This window comes from Gallus gallus, chromosome 10 (assembly GCF_016699485.2).
Source record: "Gallus gallus isolate bGalGal1 chromosome 10, bGalGal1.mat.broiler.GRCg7b, whole genome shotgun sequence".
Lineage (NCBI taxonomy): Eukaryota > Metazoa > Chordata > Aves > Galliformes > Phasianidae > Gallus > Gallus gallus.
In genome coordinates, this window is record NC_052541.1 from 15930325 (window position 1) to 15956139 (window position 25815).

General features: G+C 37.9%; 1 long non-coding RNA gene across 1 annotated transcript; it reads right to left on the reverse strand.

Moving 5' to 3' along the window:
• Positions 1-370: 370 nt before the first annotated feature.
• LOC768429 lies at positions 371-25815 on the reverse strand. The gene is made up of 2 exons (XR_001468334.3): positions 25587-25815; positions 371-794 (listed from the first exon to the last, which is right to left on the reverse strand). It is a non-coding gene; the product is annotated as an uncharacterized LOC768429 (long non-coding RNA).

A 25815-nucleotide genomic window follows, 5' to 3' on the forward strand; every position in this document is an offset into this window, starting at 1 on the left:
ATATTTAACATGAAGAATGGAAAATGTAAGGCAGCTCCTCCTGCTGCATATTCATTCTAATATGTGAAATGGAAAAGTGTGGGACCTAGCTCATTTGAGACTGATGCCACAAAGGGAAATGCCGTGTAGTTCCTGTTTTTCACATATTTCCATTAAAACTGTGTGAAAACTAAAGGATGACATTATTGGTGCAGTGAATCTCTCAGCAGATTCACAGAATATTCTGCTGCACCAAGATGATATTTTAAAAGGGTGCAATTACATTTTCTGTATGGATGTTCGTCAGGATAAAGATGGCCCCTTGGAAAACACCTCGCGTGTTTTTTTTTTGACACTGTCATCACAACAGAAACACAATAGCAAGTTCCTCTTTCCAGTGCCGGTAGATGGTTTATTTATGCAAGAGCAAGACAAGAGTTACAGTAGGACATTTATGTCTAGCATCAAAGAAAAGACTGGTTCAGGCCAGCACACGGGAAAAATTGCTCAAAATATATTCATCGCAGGGAGGTTATCTTTGTAGCGCTGCTGAAAGCAGGAAAGCGTTGCGTTACCAGTGATGTAATTGCCATCTGAATGAAGGGATGATTTGCCCTGCTTGTTATACAATATTTCTGTTAATACTGTTTGTGGTTGTGCTTTCTAATTCTTTCTGGCTTCTTCAGCTTCTTGCAGAGCCCTTCATACTGGGAAATGAATCCAAATCATTTATATTCTTCCTAAAGCGAGTATTGGAGTTCCAGTGCATATCTTTTGTTCCTGCAGCATGTTCAGAGTTGGAAGATAATCCATATCTGTGAAATAAGAATGAAAGCATTGTGTGTAAACCTGGAATTGAATTTTCTTTTTAAATTGTATTTCTTCTTGATTTGCAAAGACAATGCAAAATTTCAAATGTTTGGAAAAAATGATGCTTTGAAAATATTTATTTTTGAAGCCATCAACACAAAAAATTTCACAACAAAGGCTGAGACAAAATTTTTGTATCGAAAGCGTAATTTAAAAGCTTCGTATTAAAAAATAGAATTTTATTTCAATATATAAAAAATTCCATGTTTAAATGCATTTTTGTCATTTCTGAAAATCTTCATATAGAGATATTAATACAGCATTACTTCTTTACACTGAATGGAAAAGAATTCTTTTTGTGTGGCAACACATGCCAGAGGATATGTGAGTTAAACCTCAAATCTTAAAACTTGAACAAAACAGTGAAGCAAAAATGAAATAGGTTAATCAAACAGACGATATATAAAGAAGAATATAATGAAGGAAGACTTCATTTTATAACCAGTCATCAGCACTGTGTAGCTGGTAAAATTTGCAAAGCCTTTCGACTGAAATGAAATGACATTTTTCAAATGACTTTTTTTCTTACATTTTGCAGCAAGTTATACTAATTCAGTTTCATACAAAAATGAAATTCATGAGTCCAGAATCCTGCTGTAAGCACATCTACCTCTTGTCACAAGACATCCAAGTTACAAATCGTGTAGACATGAAGGACCATGAGAACCTTCCAACAGCTGGAAAGTTCTCCTGGTGGCTGGGCTCTGATCACAAGCAAATACAACAATTTGCCTTCATGCTGAAAGAAGAAATCTTTAATTAACAGTAGCATGTTTCCTTCTTTAATTACCTGCAGTTTTCCAAATGTGAAAATAAGATCATCTTCTTGCTATTGGACATAAGTGGCAGACATGTTTCAGTTTTGTAGGAAGCACTGGCTGAGCTGTGTGCCAGTAATTTCAAGACCCACTTTAGATCAGCCACATAAAGGAAGACTTATCATATTTCAAGAGACAAGGTTTACAATACCTCTTGTTCACAGGTGGTCAGTTCAAGGACTCATTAAAAGTTATACAACTTTCCTATTGATAAATATGTGGAAATTATAGTCCAACTGTCTTAAGAAGTCACAGCCGTTAGAGAACACGTGCAGCATTAAAGGGAAATAACAAATTATTATTTAATGAGATGACTAGTCTTGCTATTGTTGCTTTATTTTCAAGTAACACTGAAACGGGCTCCCTGGTGTTTGTAGTTTCTGGCTATCTTTTTTTTCTCCTCATTATTAATTCTTTTTTTCTCTGTGCTAATCAGCCGAAGTGCTATGTGTTCAGAAGACTGATTTTTATGCTTTATTCCCTTCAGATTTAAGGGTTACTTGTAGAACTAGCCAAAGACTTAGGCATTAAGTAAAGTCAAGGGCACACCTCATGACCACCACAACGTACACATGCAGAGTTTACGTGACTGTTACACCTCCAGGTCAAGGTTCATCAAGGATTTCCATAAATCCAATGGGTAATGTGCCAAATAAGATTAGAGAAGACTTCACATTATTGCACAATCCAATGAAAATATCATCTGCTAAGCTCCTTCTGGTGGGGACTGCAAGTAGGTAGCTAATATTAGCAGGTGTTTGTCTCAGAGGCAAAGGGAAGGCAGGAACACCTGCTAACATCTATGCAGAAGGTGGGAGCAGCTATATTAACTTCACCTGTGGCAATGTCTTCTGTAAAACTGTGATTTTTAAGAGCGGAGATTCTGAGCATTGCCCTGTTGTGTCATATTCCTTTTTGTACTCTTACATTAGGTTTAATCTCATCCTGTTCTGTATACCCAAATATGCCTTCATTCAAAATTCTGTTTAAATTTATCTAGATGTACTTTCCTGATGCCTAATTCCCAATATTATATTTTCACAGACAGAATCACATTACTACACGGAGCAGGTGGATTTTTACATCTGATCTGTGCCTGTTTTATCTATACACATATTTTTCTCTCAAACTTTGACCTGCAAGAAAACAAGAAGGAGGAATGAATTTTGATACCTGCATCCTGGCACTGACATAATAATCTTCCAATACGTTTGTATTTGAGAATAAAGCAAAATGATTTTTTTTGTTTTGTTTATTTTTGTTCCACGAAGAAGTAGTAGAAGTCTTAAAGAGGCAGGTCCATTTCTATTCATCTCCTTCATAAACACAGTTAACTAACTGCCTCTCCTTTCATTAGATCTCTATCCTTTGTCCTCAAATACGAGCGGAATGAGATTCTGATATTGTCACTGAACTTGATGAGCACCTGACTCCATTAGTCATTCCCTTGAACTCAATGGTCTAGATTCTCAAATGGTATAAATCAGCATAACCCATTTCTATAATCTAAAAACCTAACCTGAGAAAATTATTTGTGGAATAAGGTCAAACATGATGACAGTAAAGGAATCTGGATCATAATATAAAATGTTATGAAGCATCCTCATCCAGAAAGCCTTAAAAATGTAAAGTGAGAATAAATAGAGACAATTAGCTGTGTATGACAGATACAAATAAAAGGTACTACACCTCTCTAGATGGACCTTGCCTTTATAAACTACCATGTTTGGTCCAAAAGACTATGGTTTTTTGCAGAAAAAGCTTGAATTCAAGATGCCCACTGGCTGATTACTGTATAACACTCCCAGAAATGCAGCTGCAGTAACATTCACAAAAAAGTTGAATGAAGCAGACTGAATATGATGTCTTGTCTAGAAGTGACTGAAAGCCAAATTCTGAAATCATAGTAAACGAACAGTGCCCAGGTCTCAATCCTCTGATGCCAATGGGAAGGAATGACGGATTTCCACATTTGCTGTGCAAAAGTGACGTCCCCAGCCACAACCTTGGCAATCAGTCAGGCCTCAGAGTAAATTAATGCAGACTACAGCTGTTCTAAATTTTGCCAAAATAATAATAATAATTAAAAAAATGTCTACATCTCATTTCTGGCCTGATTCTCATTTGCTTGTTCTTCTCCTGGCTCACTGCCTTTTGCCTTCCAGTGATGCTGTAACAACAAGAAGGCATGGAAAACATCTCTACTTCTCCTAGATCTTTAATAGCACAGTAGCTGGGAAATACATGCAGAAAGCAAGAGATTTGCTTTTAGTCTCTACAGGTTGAGGAAGATATGGACTTCAGATTTCCCTCAGGAAGTGTCCAGAATATGTCTGGTATCTCTGGGGCTATGGCCAACAGTTTTCAGCACATAATCAGGGTACAGAACTCCAAGCAGCATGAATATGATGACTCACTCAAATTACAGTCACATGGCCCTGCAGAATGGAATCCATTCCCTAGTGTTTATAACTTGCATACTATACTACACAATTCAACTTTGTAGACTTCTTTGGAAACACAGTTAATCCAATACTGAGTGTTTGTAAAGACCAACCTGATGCATGGTGAGGAAATGCTACAAAAATAGAGTTCTGCTCTTTACAGCTGCTTTCAAAAGTACCACCCTATCAGTGAAAGTGGAAAAGGTCTGCTAAGGTGATATATCCCACACCAGCCAGAGCTGTGGGTTCATGATGGATAGGATGAACTTTATAAAACACTTTTAATCTTTGGCCTTTAAGCAGCATAGCCAACAACAGGTTCACATCAGGATAGTGGCATTAGCCAAGACAAGTTTACAAATCCCTGAGTGTGCTTCCATCATCCTGAGCTTGAGATATCTGTCAGTCCATAGCAGATGCTGCTGTTGCTGTGCATGTGTCATGTTACTGAAACCCCTAGATAATGATTACGACCGATTATACAAGATGCCATGTTCCTTAATCATATCACTTACATTTCTGCTGAACAGCAGTGACAAGGTTTTGAAAGGAGAAGATCACAGCTGTCCAATAAAAAAAATCAGATAAAACAGACAGTGTTTGCAAACAGAAGATTATGCTAACCTGAAAAGTAGCTTTAGTGCTGTTGATTTTTGCACTCATCCTAACTGAGCTGAGCCCTCATTCATCCTTTCTGTTTGGCATTGCATCTGAAATAGAGATGATTGATGCATGAGCATGTTTGTTTCTGTTTTTTTTTACATGGCTTATTTACAATTTTCTGTTCTCCAAGTGAGAGTTTGAGAGGGTTTTTTGTTGTTGTTTTTCTTTCCTTCCCTCACCAAGATTACAGGCCTCTGAGTACCAGGAACCGAGTACCAGTTCTGATGCAGACAGCTGGAGTGAGAAAATCCCCTCCTTGCCCTAGTGGTAACCCCAGCTCTAAGCTGAAGACATTCCCCCCTCTTTATATGCTGGCTCATTTTGGAGTCTCTCTTGTGCGGAGACTGCCAACTGTCCTGAATTAAATGCAATGCATTTCAATATGAGTTACTGCCTACTAATGACTGAGCAAAACCAGTGTATTCATTTAAGTAAAGAGTTCAAGCAGGGTTCCAGGAATGGAGCACCGTGTGCCCTAGTAACAAAGCTATCTAGTTCAGTGCACAATCTGAACTGTGCAGAAGAAAGAACCTTACAATTTTAAGCAGTTATAACGCAGTACTACAGCACTTAGTTTTTGGTGAAAAAGTCAGATGTAATTACTATTTGACACAAAAGATTTTTGTCCTAGCTCTGCCAGTGTTCTATTTTAAATAATTAAAATTATAATTTAAAACTGAAGTTGATCACTTCAATAAACCTGATTCAGTCCTCAGAGGGGGCCAGTTGTGTCGCTGTTAAACTGTCGATCAGCCCAGTGTCACTGCTTCTCCTTCATCAGAGCATGTACCATCAGATCTATAATTCTTTTTCACTTATGACGGCAGAGCTCCAGTATGGGTGTAGCTTGACCCAGGTTAAGCTGATTTAGCTAAATGCATATTTTTTTCACATTCTGTCATGTGGAAGATACAGGCCTTGAGCTGAAGTTGGGAATGTAACAGTGAGAAAAGTAATGCATTTATGTATGTAAGTTTTCAGAGATGGTTGTGTCTGGACACGACTCTCTGGCAAATCTTTGACTGCTAATTGTCCAAAGAAATTACATGGATTAAAACAATGTCTTGGATTTTCATGAACCCTTAGATGATTGTGATTTCTAGCATTAACATTCACAGAAAGTGAAGGCAGTACAACTCACTGAAAGAATGCTTTCAATTTCCTTTCAATCTTTCTGTCCCATTTGCACTGTTAAAATTTTGTGAAGAATAAGACCGTAAGTCAACTAAGAACAAATCAAATGGCCTTCATGGTATAAATCACAGACCTAACTGGATGCCAATGGCCTTCACAGGTAAGGGCCATACCCCTGGGTTCCTTTTGCCTTTACAGACTGGTTTCTGGTGGCTACCAGCCCACTGGCAGTAGAGGTGTGCTATCAGAGATGTCCTACAATACCTGTGTTATCCTTTTAGACTATTTTCATGAATACACAAGGGAATAATATTTATCCATATGGCAGGAGAAAAAAAGGAACTGAACCCTGAAAGCACCATTGATTTGTGCCTTAAATTATCCTTTTAAACTGTTACTAAACTAATAGTTCTATGAATTTCTGTTGCCAGAGTTTTCAGTTCTACAAAAGTTATTAGGTCAACTTCTTCAGGAACTCATAACGTAAATATCTAATTTAAATAATAAAGCTATGTTTAACCCGTGATAAACCCTAAATTGAAGAATATTCTGAACTGGAAGGGACACAGAAGTATTATTGATTCTAGCTCCTAACAGGGAGTCCAATCCCTCTCAAAACCAATGTGCCATATTATGGATAAATATATGTGCTCCTTTTCCCTTTAGAACACTCTCAACTTTGGATATTGGACTTCACTGAAAATCAGGAATATGAATGTAAATTGAGATGCATAGAACTGTAATTTCTGCTTAGGTAAGTTATGCCCTTCTAAATAAACAAAGATGATTGCCTAGGGTTTGCTTAAACTCCCTAATATAACATCTATGGACCATATGTGACCACATGTGGTATAAATAAAATGGAAGTATAATAGAAAAAGAGATAAACATATAATTAAAAACAGCATAACAAACACTTGTGCTCATTCATTTTAATGACTGCGTTCTCCAGTTTATAGAGCAGTTGCAGATCCATGCTGTAATAGCTGTGTTGACCACACGCCATAAAATACATCAGTATAGGCTGGGTCCAAATTATTCAATACTTGTAATAAATCTATCCCATTAACTAGACAAATATGCACAAGCAACAACTCTGGTGATAATGTTGGGAAGTGACATGTTGTTATTTAGTTATGCTAGCTAGAGGGAACCCACTAGTAATTACTATTGCCTTTTACTAAGAAACAAACAAACAAAAAAATTAGTTTAGCTTTTAACATCTCATAATTATTTATTTCCTCCTTTATCTGTAATTTGAACTGAAAAAAAAAAAAAAGATTGTGGCCTTGAGAGCTTCAATTCTGATTACTTTTTTGTAAGCCTACTAAAAGGCATCAGTCATACCATTTATTTGTGAAAATGAAATCTTCATATATTGAAGGTCAATTTTAGCTGAACTAATATAATCAGTAAACGTCAAGGTTCCTTTACCATTAAAATTGTCCGTGCTATGAGTCTTTTGATATTCTATGCTTAACCTTGAATCATGCTACGTATGTTATGTGAAGGGAGGATAGTGAATTCGTGTTACAGTATAATGACTGTGTCATCATGGCCTTGATTTTAAGCTGGCTAAAGCAAATATCTAACAAGGATAAGACTTTCCAAAATTATTTGAAATTAATACACTCTTGAAGTACCTCCTCTCACCTCAACATAAGCAGCAGGTCACTTAATGTCTTCAAACAGGTTTTAGTTACAGTTTCATCATCACTCTTGAATATAATTCTTAAAGTTAAAAGATAGTTACACATAACAAGAGCAAGTATTGGTATTGAAAAACACTTTGAGGTTTGCACAGACAAAATCACACAACAATTAAATATTTATCGCAGTCTGCAATCAAAACACTCTCACCACTACAGGCTGGCTGGCTCTCGCAGGTGTACAGCTCTGCATTATCACACCGAAAGCTGTCACGCTGGGCCAGCCGTTTTAAGAGGAGGATTTGTGTAAGCAGTTCGCTACTCACAGTTTGAGCACAAGAAGTGGCACTCAGAATGCCCTGCTTCTGTCATCTCAGCTGAGAGGAGTGCGAACCGAGGGTGCGCGGGCTGCTTTGTGAGGACTAGCAGGGCAAAGCTTGTCAGAAGATACACTGGCTAAGGAGCTTACAGATTATGCCTTCAGAAGGTGCATTCCCCTTGGAAAAAGGGAACGGAATAGCATTAGGCAGAAAATTGTGTTCTTTTGTAAAGATGCAAGATATACGCGTGAGATCTAGGTGCTGTGGTTGTAAGCTACAGTTCCCTTTGGACGGAGCATGCCTAAACTTGAGCTTTCTTTTCTTTAGTGTCTGAATGGACTAAATGCACATGTCTTCAAACCCATACTTCATGACCTTTGGAGTACTGTGGAAAAGAATGCGGTCGTCCTGTTGTTTTTCATTAAAGTGCAGAAAAGTCATGTACAACCCTCTGTCTCTTCTAGCCCATGTGCTATGGAGGAAACATGGAGCAGAAGAGGTGGTGAGAAGCTGCTTCTTGGAAGATGATGCTGTGTCCAGCAAGTGGCTAAGGGATACTTCAGCTAGCTGTGACCTGAAGGCAATGTACAAGTCAAAAGCACTCTGGATTCAATTATAAAAGTCTCTCAGATCTGCACTTCACTTAGTAAACTAACCACAGTACCAAATCCATCACTTACAGAGAAATACATTTTTGAGAAATGCTCTCTGATGTTTTTAGTATACAGATGAATCAGTTACTAAATCATTTCTCTAAGTAGATAATATGGTACTTGAAAGATAGTCAATGCATTTAAGTGCTTTGCTAAGAAGATGGCAAGGATGTGTGCTCAGGGGCAGGTATTTCTAGATTCAATTCTGGCAGTGAAGATGGCAGTGCAGTTTTGTTCTTGTTCTGCAGCTCCAGAGGATATGAATCTGAGATCTCTCCTTAATTTGCTTCTGAAGACTTCCGTCTCACTACCTTTTCCTATTTCAGTTCTGCTGTAAAATAGGTATTTGATCATTTGCAGTGAGGAATGAAAATGATAATCAATGTGATGCTGCCAACTTCAGATCAGGGAAGGGTCAGACTAGATGGAGTCTGTAGAAGAAGGATGTTGACCTGAAAGCACTGGCAGGCCAGAGCTCTTCAAAAACACGAGTGCCTCCTCATTTTTAAAAAAGAGGCTTGATTAAAGAATATATTTAAATGAGTTGGCACAGAGTTGTGTTAAAAACATCGCACACAAAACTGACCCAAGAAAGATGCAGTGCAGATTTAGAGCAGTGTTGCATCACTTACTCCAGTGAAATGATTTTGATCTGTGTAAATGAGATTAGACTGAGGCCTGAGCCTTATCGCTCCAGAACTGAATATCTGGAGATGACCTAAAATGTCTATTTTGTGTTTCTAAAGCAGTTCTGCATCAAGGTAGAGTATGAAGAATTTACTTGCTGAAAGATCTGGAGAAAAGATGTACAACGGGGAGTGAAAGGTAAATATAAAGATAATCAAGGATGCACAGGCAAATAATCAACAGCACAGGTTGTTTTTGCTCTGTATTTTCAATAATTCTGTTCCTTTGGATGAAATCGCTAACTAGAAGCAAAGCATGTGCTGAATTTTGGGTTCATAATTCAGTTCTAAATATTAACTTTATTTTCAAGATTTCAAGTCTAATGAGAGGTCAGAAGAAATTTTAACTGCAAACTCTATGCCAGCAAGCAAAATCTCCTCATGATTTGGTGCATATCTGTATAACATAAACTCTTTAAAACCGTGTTCCAAAATATTTCAGATTGATTTGTTTTTCCAGAGTATCTCTGCTGAAGAAGAAGCAATGTCAGGCAAGTCTATAAATAGAACAGTACAGTATGAACTTTTGAACTGTGAAATCTGGGGGATGTAATCTTCCTGCTAAACAGAGGCTTACAGCAGATATTAAAAGCTCTGATAGGAGCCACGCCAGTGTTTGAGCTGTCTGTTAGAGGAAGGAAAATTGTGAACTGCACAGTGCACCGATGCATTAGAGTTAAGGTTGCTTCACAATCACTCGTGCTGGCTGAATAAGTTCGTTTGGCTGTTTTTGTGCGTGTGTGTGCTTGTGCATAAACATGCTGTGACCAAGTGGCTTACCAGTATTAGATGTCTTCATACTGAAGTGAAATAAAAACATATTTGGAGTGAAAGCAGTTAATTTAGATCATATAATGCAATTTTTAAGTGATGGATTTGGTGGGATAATCAGGCTATGTGGCTGTTAGTGTTGCTTTCAGTGTAGAAATGCTGATTTTCATCAGCTGAGGGTCTGACCCATGGAAAGTACCACATGAAAGAGTTTATTGCAGTTTCCTGCAGCTGAGTTCCCGCTTGTCATCCTTTGAGCACACACAGGACTGTGCCCTCTTCTGCACAAATAAGAAAAGAAATAGACATCACTTCCACAATATAACAGTTACACCATAAATTACCATCCACGTAATAGCCAAATCCCCATAGCAGTCGTGCTGCATGAAGAAGTTGCTTTCCAGAGACACAGGTGTGCAGCCCAAGTACTTTCTAAGGGAAGAAACCCACACCCCTCAGCTTGCAACAGGCCTTAGCTCCTCATAAAATGGAGGGAGAAGCACTAGTAATGCTTTTTTTTTTTTTTTTTTTTTTTTTTTTTTTTCTCTGGTAGCATCCACACGTTTGGATTGGTGTAGTCATTGGTTGTTTCAAGCAGCTGCCACAGCTGCAAACTTTCCTTTGAAGAGGGACCAGGAAAATGCAAAGTCCCTGACTTTAGGAGCTGGGATTTTAAGGAAAGCTGCCAAGAGTTGCACAGATACTGAAGAAAATGGAGGCAGCAAGTAATGACAAGGGATGCTGTGACTGAATGGGAGAGGAGTGCCTCCAAACAAGGTAGGCCACCCAGCAGCACCTCTGCCTGCCCTCACAGCCGCCATTTTGTGCGGCTTTCAGCCATAGCCACTGCCCTGCCATAAAAGAGCGGGAAAAAAAGATGCTGAGGTGCGGCTGCTGGAGGGCTGGGTTGCTGTGGTGGTCCCTCATCAGTGCCAGCAGCTGTGAGCCTTCAGCGGGGACTTGATGGAGCTCAGCTGCCATAGCCTTGCTTCAGCCTTTATCATGAGGATCCATGACTGTTTTGGAGGAGGTTCTTTTGCAGTACTTGGTCCTGGCCCAGAGATGTGCTGGTCAGAAGGCAACAGATCTGTGAGTAAGCCAAGTGCTGCTGTGGTGTTTTTCTGTTCTTTGCTTTTTTGCGTTGGGGGTTGACTGCCTCAGGGCTATTGCTGAGCCCTCTGAGGAGGGCAAGCTGGGTTTGTTGCTGAGAGCTTTCCCAAAGCTAGCATTGGTTCTGGGTGTTCTGTTCCTTGAGATTCTGGTTTCTGTTTGGGGAAATTGCTCAGTGTGGCGGTGGGGAGGTTTCAAACCTGTATGACTACTACTTAGCTGTCTGGAGATGGAGTTGTGTCTTAATGAAGGTTACTTCTCTCTTGTGTATAGCTGCTTGAGTTGTGTTTTCCTTTAGTTTCTCTAAGTCTGGTGTTGTGGGATATGGTGGTGTTTGCAGTGACTTTGTGGCACGGAGGCGTGCAATGTATGGGTAGTAAGCATGTGTACTGCCTGCATGGGATATGAGTTGTAATGTTCATGGATGTTTTGGAAGACAGGTTTGTTGGTGCAGTTCCTCAAATGTGTCCTTTGCATCTGAAAACTGAACTCCTTTGTTGAAGGATAGGGTGAGAAAGACTTTGCCCTTCCTTGAGTAGGTGGGCAAAGCAGAGGGGACTTCTATCTTGTACAGCTATGGCCTTTGGGTCCTGAGTCTGCTTGGTGGACTATGAGTGGAAACATAATAGACTAGCATACTTAAACTTTGGAAATCAGTACAGGTTTCACAGACTTTCTCTGAAATGCAGCTCCTAGAACTGACTGTTGTTCTCCCTAATGAATACACTGTATAAATTTCTAGAGACAGGGGTTTCACTTTTCTTCTGCAGGTAGACTAATGTATTGATTTTTTTTTTTTTGGCTTTCTTTTTAAACACAAAAGAAAAAAATTCAGTAAAACCTAATTATGTCTTTCTGTTTCTGAACAGTTTGGGAAATTGCACAGCAATCAATATTAAGTACATCTTATGCCAATTTAGAAACATATTCTGTCCAGATATGTGCTTGATAGAGCTCTGATTTTTGTGTAATTTAGGCTGAAAAGTAGGGTAGTGTGGATTTTCCAATTAGCTTATGTTAAGTCACTGTTCTTCCACCTAAATTTTTTTAATAGCTTGTTTTTTAAAAGCATGGATGTCTGTGTCTAAGGGAGTAGAATAAAAAAGATAATCTTTTCAGAAGGATGAAAGACAAGTGGATTAACGCAGAGTTTGAGATTTTTGTGAGAAATTCAGACATGTAGACTAGTGCTGCAGGGAGAGCTTTTGCTTGTGAAACTGTCACTTGTTAATTAAGTTAATGTCTACGGTGCTCTGAAAATATAAAACACTATGTAAGTGCAAGTATTATTATTCATGATGCCAATTTTGACAGGTTTACTGGAATAAGCTTTGCAGTACAATCTAAGTTAATGTTCTAATGCTTTACTCATTTGCAATGAAACTTAAAAACAAGAAAGGAAGATTTGAAGCCCAGCCAAGGCTGGCAAACTAACTGGAGTCCCTCGTTTAGTGTTCTCCACAAGCACTTCCTGTTAATAAGGTTAAATCAAAGGTAACGTGGAGCCATTTGCCATCTTCTAGAGCTCTGCAGGGAAAACCTCAGGTGTATGGTGGGCTGCATTGGCTTATTGTGACTTTCAGTTGTCCTGTTAGGAGATGGTTGGTCCCCAGTAGCTGTAACACAAAGCATTGTAGCCATATGGCTGGTGTGTCCCTCCTGTCACCAATAGACTCATTCCTGTCACAGACTGCAAAAGGGGAATGGGGTAAGATGTCAGTCCTATGTAGCTGAAGAGTGCTTTCCTCCTCTAAGGGAAATCCCCACTGGCCAATTAAATTGGTTTGTGGCCTAAGTCTCTGTTGCCCTAGAGGGGCTGTAAAAGGGAAAATGTTTTTGGAGTGGCCTGCATCGGTATTAGTACCTGAGCAGATACAGAGAGCTGGTCAGTAGTTTTGTATATGGGTACAGAGAAAGTGAATACATTATCGTTGATTGGGTACTTGTAGTTTGCATGTCATTTGGATACAGAAGCATATTTGCATGCAGATATCAGTCTTAGTAAACAGAATAGTTTTCTCAATGTCTTGGGCATTTTTCCTTTAACTATAGGCAACGCTTTTTCTGTGAGTAGAGCTAACAAGGCTGCCCTGTGAAGGGGACGTGCTAATTTTGAGATGTTATTCTTAGGTGTACTTTAAATTATTTTCTATTTCCTGGCTTAATTTTCTCCTGTCTTGATGGCTTCAAACTGGTGTAAAGCAGCATGTAATGTAGAATTAAATATAAAATTAAACTCATGTGACCTTATGCATGTATTTCTTTCCATGGATTCTATTTCAACTGTAGTTCTGTATCTCCTGAGAAGTCCAGTCCAGAAGATGTCCTACTGGTTTAGGCAAAGCAAGGATCTGTATATTTTAACTGAAACAGGAAAAGTTCATGGATTATTCTGTATTTTGGCTTGGTTCTGATAACGTGTTGAGTGTGCATGTGCACACACATACCTACACTCAATGGTTCCAACCATATGAGACCAGCCACTCCACTTGTTAATTAAATTCATTTACTGACTGGCAGACACAGCTCTTTTCAGTGCCATGTGTCCTGGTTGCGCTGGGAGACCTTCAAGGCTAGTTCTGTTGTATGCTAGGGACAAAATTATTGTGAACTCATTTGATATGAACTTTGGTATTATACTGAATTATTTAAGCGCTGCAAGCACTATTAGGAGAGAAGGATGATGTGGCTATTTGGGGGTGGGGTGGTAATGATCTATTTCAAGAGTAACAGCAGCAAGTGGGGTGTGTGCTAATAACTTTATTTTCTTGCTGTTTAATATATCTTTAGTCTTCAACCTCACAGCTGATCTTGATCAAAGATTGCCTGAATCCAGCCGTGACTCTGTCCTTTCTCATGGATCTAGAAAAATAAAAGCAGTAGTACTTTCTTTCCTCTCTATATTGGAAAATATTGTGGTATATGAGAGCTCTTAACAAGACGAGTCTCTTATCTGTAGGAATAGCTGTCTAGAATCCATGCTTTCATCTGTCAAAGCACTTAAAATGATTACTGCCCTCCTGTGCAGGTAGATGATGAGGAATGGTACCTTGGGTGGGAAGATCTACTGGTTCACTCAATTTTCTTACCTGCCAGACAGCAGTCAGCTGTTACTGAGTAAAGTAACTCTTGAAGCATCTTACTGGGGCAACTTGAAACCTCTGCTACTCAGGCTGTGAACTGAGTGGAGTTTCTGCCCTGTTCCCCTCTGAGATGACTCATCTTTTGTTACTCAGATATCTCCTGAGTCAGTTTCCTGTTCATGGAGTGGCAGTTCTGGGATTTGTAAGTAAAATAGCTTCATGCTATCAAGACTTTGAAGCCTATTCCCCATGCAGAACAAGAATGCAAAGGAACACAACAGAAATAAAAGTGAGATTAGACTTCAGCAGTTTCTGGTGTCCTGATGTAGCAAGGGGTGATTATAAAAATCTAGGCAAGATGGCTATGCTGATACTGGAACTATGAGTTATATGAAGATCTGAGTCTTGACACTTAAAAAAAAAAAAAAAAGAGGGGGGCAAGGCAAGAGTATTGCCTCTTACCCTCTTCTAAAGTGCAGTAATAGGTTGTCATTCTAAAACAGATATATGGATGTACACCTTGGATGCTCTGGTTACTGAATATGGTGCAGCTAGTACATTGACCCTGTCATGAAAGCACAAATAGTCAGAATAGGGTCCTTAAGGCATTGCTGTCTATTATAAATCAGTTAGAATAATTCATGCTATAGATTTCCCAGTGCTGAAAAGCCTTTTATTCAGCAGAGTATAAACATATATCACATCTTATGGAATTTTTTTCCTTCTTTGTATGAGTCAGGTTTAAAGAATCCTGCCAGAGAGTAACAATGCACTGTACAGGCAATTCCCTAAAAACCCATTACAAATAGAAGGTGGAATAGGAAGATATTGTTTGGCTCCAGGATCATTTTAACAGCTCGAGTCATACCTTTGTTATTAAGTTTGGAGCACATGTGAAGGAGCCAGCAGTAAGCCTGTATGTAGAGCATACAGGGACCGTGTCTGGAATCAAGCTGAAAATGCAAATAGAACTTTTCTGGTTTGGTTTCTCAACACAAGTTAGAGCAGCTTGCACCAACTGGTAAAGGCTGCAAAGGGCTATTTTGCCAGCTGGGAGGTGCAAGGGTGTAATAATGCTGCTGGCATACTGCCTGTGCCAGCCACAGGGAGGAGAATGGCAGTGAAGCCAATGTGCGTCTCCATGCCATTGAAGAGAGATTTTCCACAAACCAGGCTTAAAGACAGCTTGTACCACTTGGGAGCGAGGCACTGTGGCTCTAACATAACCACAGACCTGCCATGAAACATTTACTCCCTGTGTAATTCAAATCATTCTTACATCTCTAAATTTTCCAGAAATGTGAAATCTAGTTGATAAGTCGTGAGGAGCTGGCTAATGTGTAGTTCCCTAGGTTCTGATAAATGGCCTTGGGAGTGAAGGAGTTAACTGACCATCATCAATTACAGCATCAGAGGGGGTGATTAGGGCTGAAATTGTAGGGAGGTTTTTAATTTAGCCGAGTAGAGGAGACGCCCCCAGCTTAGCCAAGCTCATCAGATCATATACTTCTTACTGCTTCATCCGCTTACCATGCACTGCCACTCAGAGCTATTGTGCATGGAGAGGGCACTGCGCAGGCGTTATTATACGATATTATTCCGTTGTCCAGAAATCCACCCGAGACTTGCTGTCACTTCGCCTGCTGCAGTAGTGCCTATCAGACAAAATTCCCACAAGGACCCCAAATCAGGAATCAATCAGCAAATTATGGAAAGGAAAAAAATTACACAGTTTCTAAGCTTAACATGAAGTAATTTTTCCACATGATATTCCGTCACCCCCCCCTCCTTCAACAGAGTCTTGTTGAAGTAGATGGGCTTGCTCCTAGAAGTAAGGATGCATGCAGCTTTATGCATTAGAATCTGGGATGAATCAGTTGGATATTTGTATTTTGCTTGTATCTATATGTATTCAACAGAATTGGTGTAGGGATTTCAGTATATAAACAGCTTAAAGTTTTTAGTGATTTTTTTTTTTATTATTTGGTAAAATAGGTTAGTTAGTGGATTTTGAGAATTGCCTTTGGAGAAGGACAGCAAACTTCAACCCACAGAGAGAAGCCCAAAGGAGGGAAAAGATGTAGAGGTTTGGGGCACGTTGTAGCCATGGCCACCAGGGAAGAGTCTGGCCCCAGTGCTGCTGAGGGGAGCAGCTGCTTTGTTCCAGAGCCATACTCAGCTGAGCCTGGTGTGGGGGTGTGACTACTTGACCCCTCCCCCCCGCATTTTCCATCTGCTCTTGTGCAATATTTCAAGTAGAATACATGGAGTGTTTTGCTGTTGGATGATAAGGATTCATGATGTTTGTAGGAGGAATTGCAATGAGATGTTTCTAGAGTAGCCTTCATGTTCTTCTGGGGAAGGGAGGCAAGAAAGAGGGGCTGCAGTAATCCTACAAGAGAGTGGATTGGACTTGATATGAAATTCACTGAGATGACTGGGCTTTGGAAATGTAATTAATAGGTCTTTTGCAGGCTGCTTTCACTCCTAGATCTAGAAAGAAACCACTTGATTCCACTGAAAACTTGAAAATAACAAGATCAGATCTATGCTGGTGAGGCATTAGTGGAGGAGATGGCAGGGAAAGTAGCACTGGGCTTTGTAATATTGCAGCACTACAGTCACCGGGGCTGGAATCTTGCATGTGGTCTTGTAATTGGGGATTGTTTCATAGTGTGCAGATATATGGAGCCAAAACAGATGCCTGTGAATTATTCAGCTGCATTTTATATTTGACAAACTGTTTGATTTTTTTGTTAATATAGCATTTTGTGCAGTCATGGAGACATTTAACATGTAACATCAGTTACCTGTGTAATCCTAATGAACTCATGTAGATGAAAATAAGAGGCTTCTGAAGGGTATTAGCAATGAGTTGCCATTTTTCAATGTGCCCTGATGCTGGGGGAGATTTGGCAGCCCTACCAGCCACCCTTAGTTTTGAAATGTGAGCCTAGCTTTTTCCTTGCTGCAGAAGAGTAATCAGACCTAGTCCTAGAAATTATCTATAATGAAGCAATGGATATTTTAACTTCAGAGTTATCAGTGAGTGATCCTTGCTCCTTATCTGAGCAAATTCCCATTGATTTCAGAAGAATTATACCTGAAAACAGAGAAGAGTAGGGCTTGATTAAGCCTTGGTGTAATGTAATGCTAATATGTTTCTTCTGATACAAAACCTTTATTTGTATCAGATATTCTTGTTCCAAAACTATCTTACAATGGTTAGTTCCTCTTGTGCAGTAGAACTTCTTAGTATATGAAAAAATAAGGAAAATCAAACTACCAAACCTGAGAGCAGCCTGTGGGGCTGTGGCTGCTTTGCTTTCTCAGAAATCTGTGAGCAGTGTCTCTGGCTGCTTCCTCCTGCAGTGCTCCTTGCAAAGGTGGAAATGGAGGTCCTTGTGGAGCAGGTGGAGCTCAGACACTGACAAAAGGGCTGAACAGCTCTAAGTTGCGGTGGTAATTTTAGAGCTAAAGGGTTTGGAAGTGCTTTTCATGCTAGCAATGAAGCCTGAATGTCATAGGAATGGCTACAAAGCTAGAGCTTAATGCAAAGGGCTTGCAAGCTGTTAAATGATCTGAAGTGGAAGTTAGTAACGTGCTGTGTTTACTGGGCAGTTGGTACACTGCATCCCTTATGCATGTAAACTTATATTTAGAAATAAAACATGACTGCTTTGTTCTACTGTGCTGCTGGGAATGGTGTTGAGGGTCCTCTGCAATGCCTTAAGCTTGCTGGAGGTTTTGTAGACCCTAGTGCAGAAGCCCTGGTGTTTGCTGGGACCCAGCAAAGACCCTCTGCAAATGCCTCTTTGACAGATCCATGCCATAAGTTGCTACTGGCTGTTTTTCAGCTGACTGCTTTTACTGTGGACATCCTTGGTGACCCAGGAGCTATTACATGCTACAGCTCCTGTGTGATGTGTGCAGCAGCTGCTTGTCCAGAGGGATCATGCTTTGTGTTTTGGATGGCAGCTATTTCTATGCTGCTGCTTTCTGTGGGAGTTGCACCATGGGCCAAAGCTTGTGGAGAGATCTCTGTGCAGATTTTTATTTATTGTACATGTGGGAAAATCTTCCTGGCTTGAGTAGATAGTAATTTTTCTGCAGGGGGACAGAAAATAAAAGAAGCCTTAGCGTGCCCCAGAACTGCTCCATAAAGGCAGCTTCAGACATCTTTTCTCATAGAGCCGTAATTTACAGTGAAAAGTAGTACTTAAACCCCTGGACTAGACACAGCTTCTCATGCGATTTAATTCTGATGCTGAGGCAACAGTATCAACAGCAATGTCATTACTCATTTAAAAAAGTTATAGAAGGGGAAAAAAAATCTGTTATCTGAAAATTCTGCAAGTTGCTGAGTTCTTTAATGTGATAGTAGTTCAAATGAAGAGAAACTGTGAGGCTGCAAAGGGCCCTAGTCTGAGCCACACTGCATTCAGGGGGACCCTTTGCAAGACTTTGGTCCCATTACAGGATTAGGGCCAATTTTTTTTGAAAGGAAAATGTTTAGATTTTTTTGTCTGAATGTTCACTGAAGTAATTTATACCTGCTATTTCCTGTGCCAAGATAATAAATATTCTATACGTATTCATATTTTCTTACTAGGAAAAATAGACAAATAACAAATGTAAATTACGATGCTGTATTTTAATATAAGGTGTTTGATGTATTCAATAGTGAATGTTGTTGGCTACAGTGAAGTATTCCAAACAGCTATTTAGTTATCAATATTAGTGGATAGAGTTTATCTAAAACTGCACACATTTTTTTGTTTACTATATAAACAGTAATTGCCCGTTTGAGTATTTGCTAAAGTATTCTTTAAGTCTAAAATCAAGATCAAGAGTGGATTTCAATAACCTAGTTAATTTACTATAATTTTGGAATTCTTTCTCTGCATGGACAGAGAAATGTGAAGAGTAATTTCATCTCCTTATAGTTGATTTAATTTTATGTACTTTTGATGGATTAAGTTACCAGTTAATTGTGGAAAATGCAACGGTGATATTATAAAAATGGTTGAAATAAAACCATTGCTGGCTGCCTCACATACTATTTAAAAAAATGTTTATCATTATTAACTTTACAGTGGCAATTTATAAATATTAGTTACATATTTCCATTTCCAGCCCCCCCCAGTAGATGGTTTTAATCATACTTATATTGTCTATAAAATTATTTTTCATTATGCAAACGTTTGTCTCAATTTGTGTAATAATAATGCAATGGGAACATTTTCACTGCTTTAAAACACGTTCTAAACAAAATCCTGCAGGTGATGGAAAACTGGTTTGAAACCCAGAGGAAAAAACAGGCGCAACTTTTTGGAATAACAGCAGTAGCTTTAATTCTACAACATTCAATATTGAATATTAGATTATTTCAAACTGCACGGTGAAAGAATGAATGGGAAGTTGTGTGTGCTCGTGTGCGCAGTTGGCTTTTTAAATTTGGGTCTTTAGTTACGTTATTTTCACTCTTTAGTTAAAACTGACACTAGATTAAAAGAGAATCTCTTTCTAGTGAGTAGCATGTTTTGTTGGTCTTTGTGTAGAAGATGTAAGACAACAAACTTCTAATTCCAACATTTCTTAAAATGTTCTAAAGGAGCCTTCTGGGATATGCGGTGCTGTCAGACAGAATTCTGAGAAGTTAATTTTAAAGTATGAAAACAGCACACTAAAATAAAATAGTCGCACAGAAATGGAGATATCTCAAATTCAGGCTTTCCTACTTGGAATTTAAAGTTTGTGAAGAGAACTACAATGATGGGGATTTCTTGAGAGTGTTAGATCTAAGTTTTCTGATTTGTTGCTTGTGTCACAGTATAATTGCAGCTTAAAGTACAATGCTCTTTTGTCAGGAAAAAGGTATTAGAAGTTCTAGCAGATAACTTGCAATTAGTTCTTGTTTCTTTTGTGTAGATAGCTTAAAAATTAGGACAGCTTTGTGTTGTGTTAGGATTCTAGCGCATCTAGTACTGGTTTTAAAACACACGGTTGTTACTGTTGGTTCAGAAATCGTTTATGGGATATATATATTCCCTATAGACTTTTCTTTTTTAAAAAATTCTCCAGTGCTTTACTGTTTCATTAAATGTATTTACAAGTATATAAAACCCCAGAAGAAGAGTGTTGCTTCAGCCTTTATTATAGCATCAGTGTCTGCAGCTACAATTTCAGCCTTAAGCTTAACTTTTTTGCAAAGTATGTGGTTTTCATTAAACCTGTAATTAGTATAATTAATAATTATTCACTAATTGAAACGCAGGTTAACAAACTTCCATATGTAAAAGTAAAGGGGGAAAAATGTCATTCATTCACACTGGGCTTTATAAGCCTATAAAACTCTTCAAAGGACTTCAAGATATCAAGCAATCTTTTATTCAGTTAAACCTACCCCCCACCTTCACTCTTACACACACTTAAATACGCAGTATGCTCACAGCTTGGAAAAAAGCAAGAAAAGCCTTAATGGATCACTGATTTTTAACCAAAGAGGTAGGTACGTATTCCATATAAATGGTTTCAAAACAATTTTTGTGTTAGTATTAATAATTTTCATCAAATGAAAACAAGCATCTTAATGCTATAGAAAGCAAAGCTTTCAACTGTGGGCTTATTAACATAGCTTTTATTTCAAGCTCAAAACATCTAAAACAATTACACTGGAGCAACTGTGTAATTTGCTCTTTATCATACAGGTATAGGCTTGTAGACAGAGGCAAATAAAGATTTAAGGGTAAAGTGAAGTACTAAGGTCCAAATTTTGTTCATCTTTACACCCATGAGTAATTAACCCATTTGAACAGATTATGAGACAAATAACATGAATAAACGTATTCACATGTGCCTCGGCTGCAATACCCAGCTCTAGTTAGAGGCTTCACAACTGATGTAATAAATCAAAGAATAGAATAATTATTTCTCAATTTACCATGACATGGATATCTTGTCATCGCCCTGGTTATATGTACATTTAAGAAGTGGTAAATGTTAAAGATCTCTTTAAGCACATCAGTGAAACAGTGCTAACACAGCAGGAAATATGACTTGGCTTTTTTTAAATAGAAAATTGCTTTTCAAGTTATTCGTTTGTACTAGAAACTAAATATTTTCCATCTGGAAGTGAAGATCAAAATTTTATGCCTAGGATACCACTATTTGTTTTTAAATGGTTTTTTATTTAAATGATTTAAAATATTTTGCTGATGGGGATATAAAGTACATATTTTGAGAAACACTGGAAAAATCCTATATGTAATGATGTGCTTTGAGCTGTGCATTTATTTGAAATGCTTTTCCCCAGTTTAATTATTTGTAAATTGCACAAAATGTTATTTAGATCAGAAAAATATGAAATGAATACAGACTCAATGTGTGCTATTTTCTGCAGCTGTTTGGAGTGGATGCAGATAATTCTTAAAATATTTCTTTAAAAAATTATTAGTTGAACAACGTAACATTGAGCTGAAATTGAACATTATTTTAAGCTGAACACTAAAGCGTCCCCTTGATATTGAACTTTAGAATACAACTGAGATAGTAACAAGTCATGCACGCATTGCTACTGAGCTGCTCAACAGTAGGCACTGAAATAGTGTAGGCTTCAGTTTTGAACTGCTGCCTTTCAAAAATCTGTTCTACCTATAGTTTAATATTTGAGTACTTTCTAGAACATGATTTAAAGTTTCTCAGGAGAACGTACCATTTCAATCAGATAATTCTAGAGTATAATTAACAAATACTGTTACAGCTCTGTTACCTTTGTCCTTTTTGAAATGGGGCAGAAATTGCAGAGGATAAGACTAATGTGTGTGTTCATTTCAGTATATTTTGTACGTGTTGCTGATAAGCATATATGCATGTGTACAAATGCTTTGAGGTATGTGCTGATTTGTTAGAATGTTCAATAAAAACTGTTAGAGCTCACCTAGCACAATTTAGCAAGTTTTTCCTACTTGCACATTGCTGACAAATATCAAATCCAGCTCAAATAGCATTCAGATATTCAGAATGACTGAAGCAGCATCTTTCCTTGACTTAATCTATCTAAACAGGATGTTAAAGTCTGAAGACCTCCTGGTACCTTCAGCTTCCCTGCTGATGCTTGCTAGCTTCATAAAACAATTTTTAAGCTGGAGTTTGGGAAAAGAGGGAGAGAGTAAGAAAAGGCATTTTCAATTATGGATGATCAGTGAGAACTGTGGTGTGGTGGCCAAGCTGCTTAACTCTTGAGGGTATCCTTCATAGTTCAAAACAGCATTCAAACACTGAAATATGTTTGTGATGCATGCTGATGGTTGTGGTGTTGGTTGTCACACTCTATTTAAGCTCTTCAGAACTGTTAACAGGTGATATCCATTACTATAACTGAATCCACATTCTGCATTTAAAAACTTGCAATAAGTACGTATGGTGGTCCCATCTAAAGAAATCTACTGCAGTGTATAAGTAGACAGCAACAGTTAGATTTAACTTAATTCTCTATTCTTACTGGGAACGCTTGCAGTTTGCACTTGTTTATGAACCTGAAACTTGATTCACAGGATGGAAATTACCTAGTAACTAGAGAATAGCTAATGTGTTCTACTTAGAAATGTGCACTCTCTAAAAATCAATACAATAAACTTGCTGCTTGTTCATTATCTAACTGGTAAAATATTCTGTGTCAATAGGATTTCATCTGCACTGGGCAGATCACCCAGGAGAGTAAGAGATCTGTTAATTAATGACTAGATTTTGCTTTGATTCTTAATTTGTGAGTAATAATAAAGAATCTTAACTATTTGTTTTCTCATATGAAAACAGCCCAAATGACTTTGGATGCATACCTTAAATGCTTTTTTTCTCACCCAGACTGTTAGCTGTAAATAAAAAGGAGTTCCTATTTTGAAGTAATATGGAATAATTTCAGTTATTTGTATTTATAAACATTCAGTGATAAATTTTTGAATATCCAGAATTCTAAGTTTTTCCCTTCTCTTGCCAGTTCTGATTACTCTTATCTTCTATGAAGTAATTTTAATAAACTACATCAATCTGATCAGAGTTTTTGAGTGACTTTGGTACATTTATATCCGTATGGAAATCTCAGGAAGGGCTGAATCTTCAAGCAGACTTCCTTGTAAAGAAATGAAGTAGGTGAAGTTGTGCATCGATTGGAATGCCTTCGTATCATACATATGTGTTTATTCCAGGGAATGGAAAGCAAAAAGATAGGAAATGTTTAAGGCAGGATTTAGTCTTTACATATATCTCAACAGCATTTAACACTCGTGGGCATTGTCATAGTGAAATAGTAGTACTAGAACTTTAACTTAATTATTCTAAATACTTTTTGCATAAAATACATCCATTTCCTAGTATGCAGTGCTGAATCTGCATCTCATGTACAGACAAAACATCTCTGATTTAGTTGGCAAAACATTCATTTATACAGGATGAACATGTAGCCTAGATCAAAAACCTCGCTGTGATTACTTGGCAGCTTTTAACAGTTATCACATTTCTAAGCATGTACTAGAAAACTACTTGGGAGGAGACGTTTGGGGGTAAGATGTGCATAGATACACCCTAGAAACTGATTAATCTGTTTTGTTAATCAAAGGTTTCATCTTCACATTATAGTACAGCCAGATTAGTAAAGCTCTGATGATGGGACGCGATCATTTGCTAAGTAAAGTCAAAATTAATGACAAATAAAATCATGTTCCCTTTGTGGTTATTTCCAGCCAGCTGCATCCAAATATAAAAGAACTATCAAAGAAAGATACCCATTAATTATTAACTCTGAACAACTTCAGAAAGCGCTTCTTAAACCTCCTTTGACATCATCCTGACAGGCTCATAATATTGGGAAGTTGTTGGTAAGAGTTGCATTAGATTCAGCATGTCACCAATTCTGCCTTGAATAACCACAATTTGAGATGCACTGCAGCAAAGATATGAACACATGGGGAAAAAGTACTATCTCTAAGACATCTGTGAGTAACATTTACAGCATAACATGCTGTATAATTCCCTGTGTAACTCTCTCTGCTGTCAGCGTAATAGAGTTGTCAGCAGTCTAATTGCAAGATGCAATATGTAGGGGGGTCATCCAAAAAAGAAATCTCAGTGGAAAGTAACACAAATCAGCTGTCACTACTATAAAGCTGGACCAACCTTTGGCTAAACCATTTAAACCTTCAGATTAATCCCTAGATTCATCTATATAGATTGGATCAAACTCCAAGTTTGACTGCAGACAAAAGAGAAACTTCAAAATGAAGTCTATTGTTTGTGCCCATTAGACAATGCGTTCAGTTAATGATCTGCAACTTACGTTACCCTTGAAACTGTTTTAAAGACTTAATTGTTGCACATCTTTTTCCTTTTCATGCTATTTCTAGCTTTTGTTTCTAAACACATCTTTCTGTCAGAAGATGAAAACACTTTAACAGAAGATTGTAGTAGTTTCTTATTTAATCTTTCCAATGTATGTAATTAAATATAAATCTAGTATAAAAGATAACTTGTAAAGAACTTGTTTAACTATGTGGCATTAGTAGAATCCACTTTTTTTAATTCAAAAGTTTAATTTAAATTTTCTTCTTTGCAAAAATCTATGCTATTCCAAGCTGTTAAGTTATTTGGTACAATCATTTAGAATTTAATGCCACTGTTTAAAAGAAAAGTATGTATAGATCTATATAAAGCTAGAGCTAGAAAATGGTAATAGAGTAAACGGTGGTGTTCTTAACAGTAATCACCTTAAGCTATTAAATTTATTTATATATGTTTAAAAACTCAAGATCATGAGGCTGTTCTAATTCTGGTATTCTTTTTTTGTTTTAAAAAAGCCAAACAAACTCAGACAAAGCTATGCAGCTGCCTGAACAGGACAGGCTTACTAGTATTTTTTCTTTTAAAAAAGAGATACTAATCATTCTTTCATCTTATGGGGAGAGATTTAAATTTAGAATAATTACGAGATAATAATAAGCAGCACAGAGCACAAATGACAAAATGTAGATCAATTTGATGTTTTAATGCAGTTTTCCCCTCTAATCAGTGATATTAACCCTTCTGACTACTTCTCTGAAGATTCTTCCCCTTATTTTCTATGCTATGATGTGAATGATAGAATAGCAGAATGTTAGCTCTAAACTGTTCCTAAGTGTTCCTAAGCAATGACTTATACTATATATTTTTAATATACTGATTCCAATTTCAAGGCTATATATTCCTTGTTATGCATCATACAGGCCTTACCAGAGCTAGGCACCAGATTGATTAGAATCACTACTATTGGTAATGAAGTGGAAAAACAGTGTTACTGGCTTATCTAAGTCAAAATAACTAGACTTCCAAGCAAACTAGAGTCAATATAATTTCTTCCAAAAAAATGTTTCCTACCTTTGCTGGCCTGTTTCATCAGTTTCGTTAAAGATGCAACTTTTACTGGTGCTCCTGCTCATCCTAGGTTTTCACCAGTCTGAAACCTAAAATGCTCTTTGCTTAAAGTGTAGGTTAGTATAATAGCTACTTGAAGCAGGAAACCTCTGCAATATGTGTGTCTATGTGTCTATAGTTGTCTTTATTTGGGCCTGTCCAGCATTTTGTTTGTCCTCTAGCCTTTTACGGC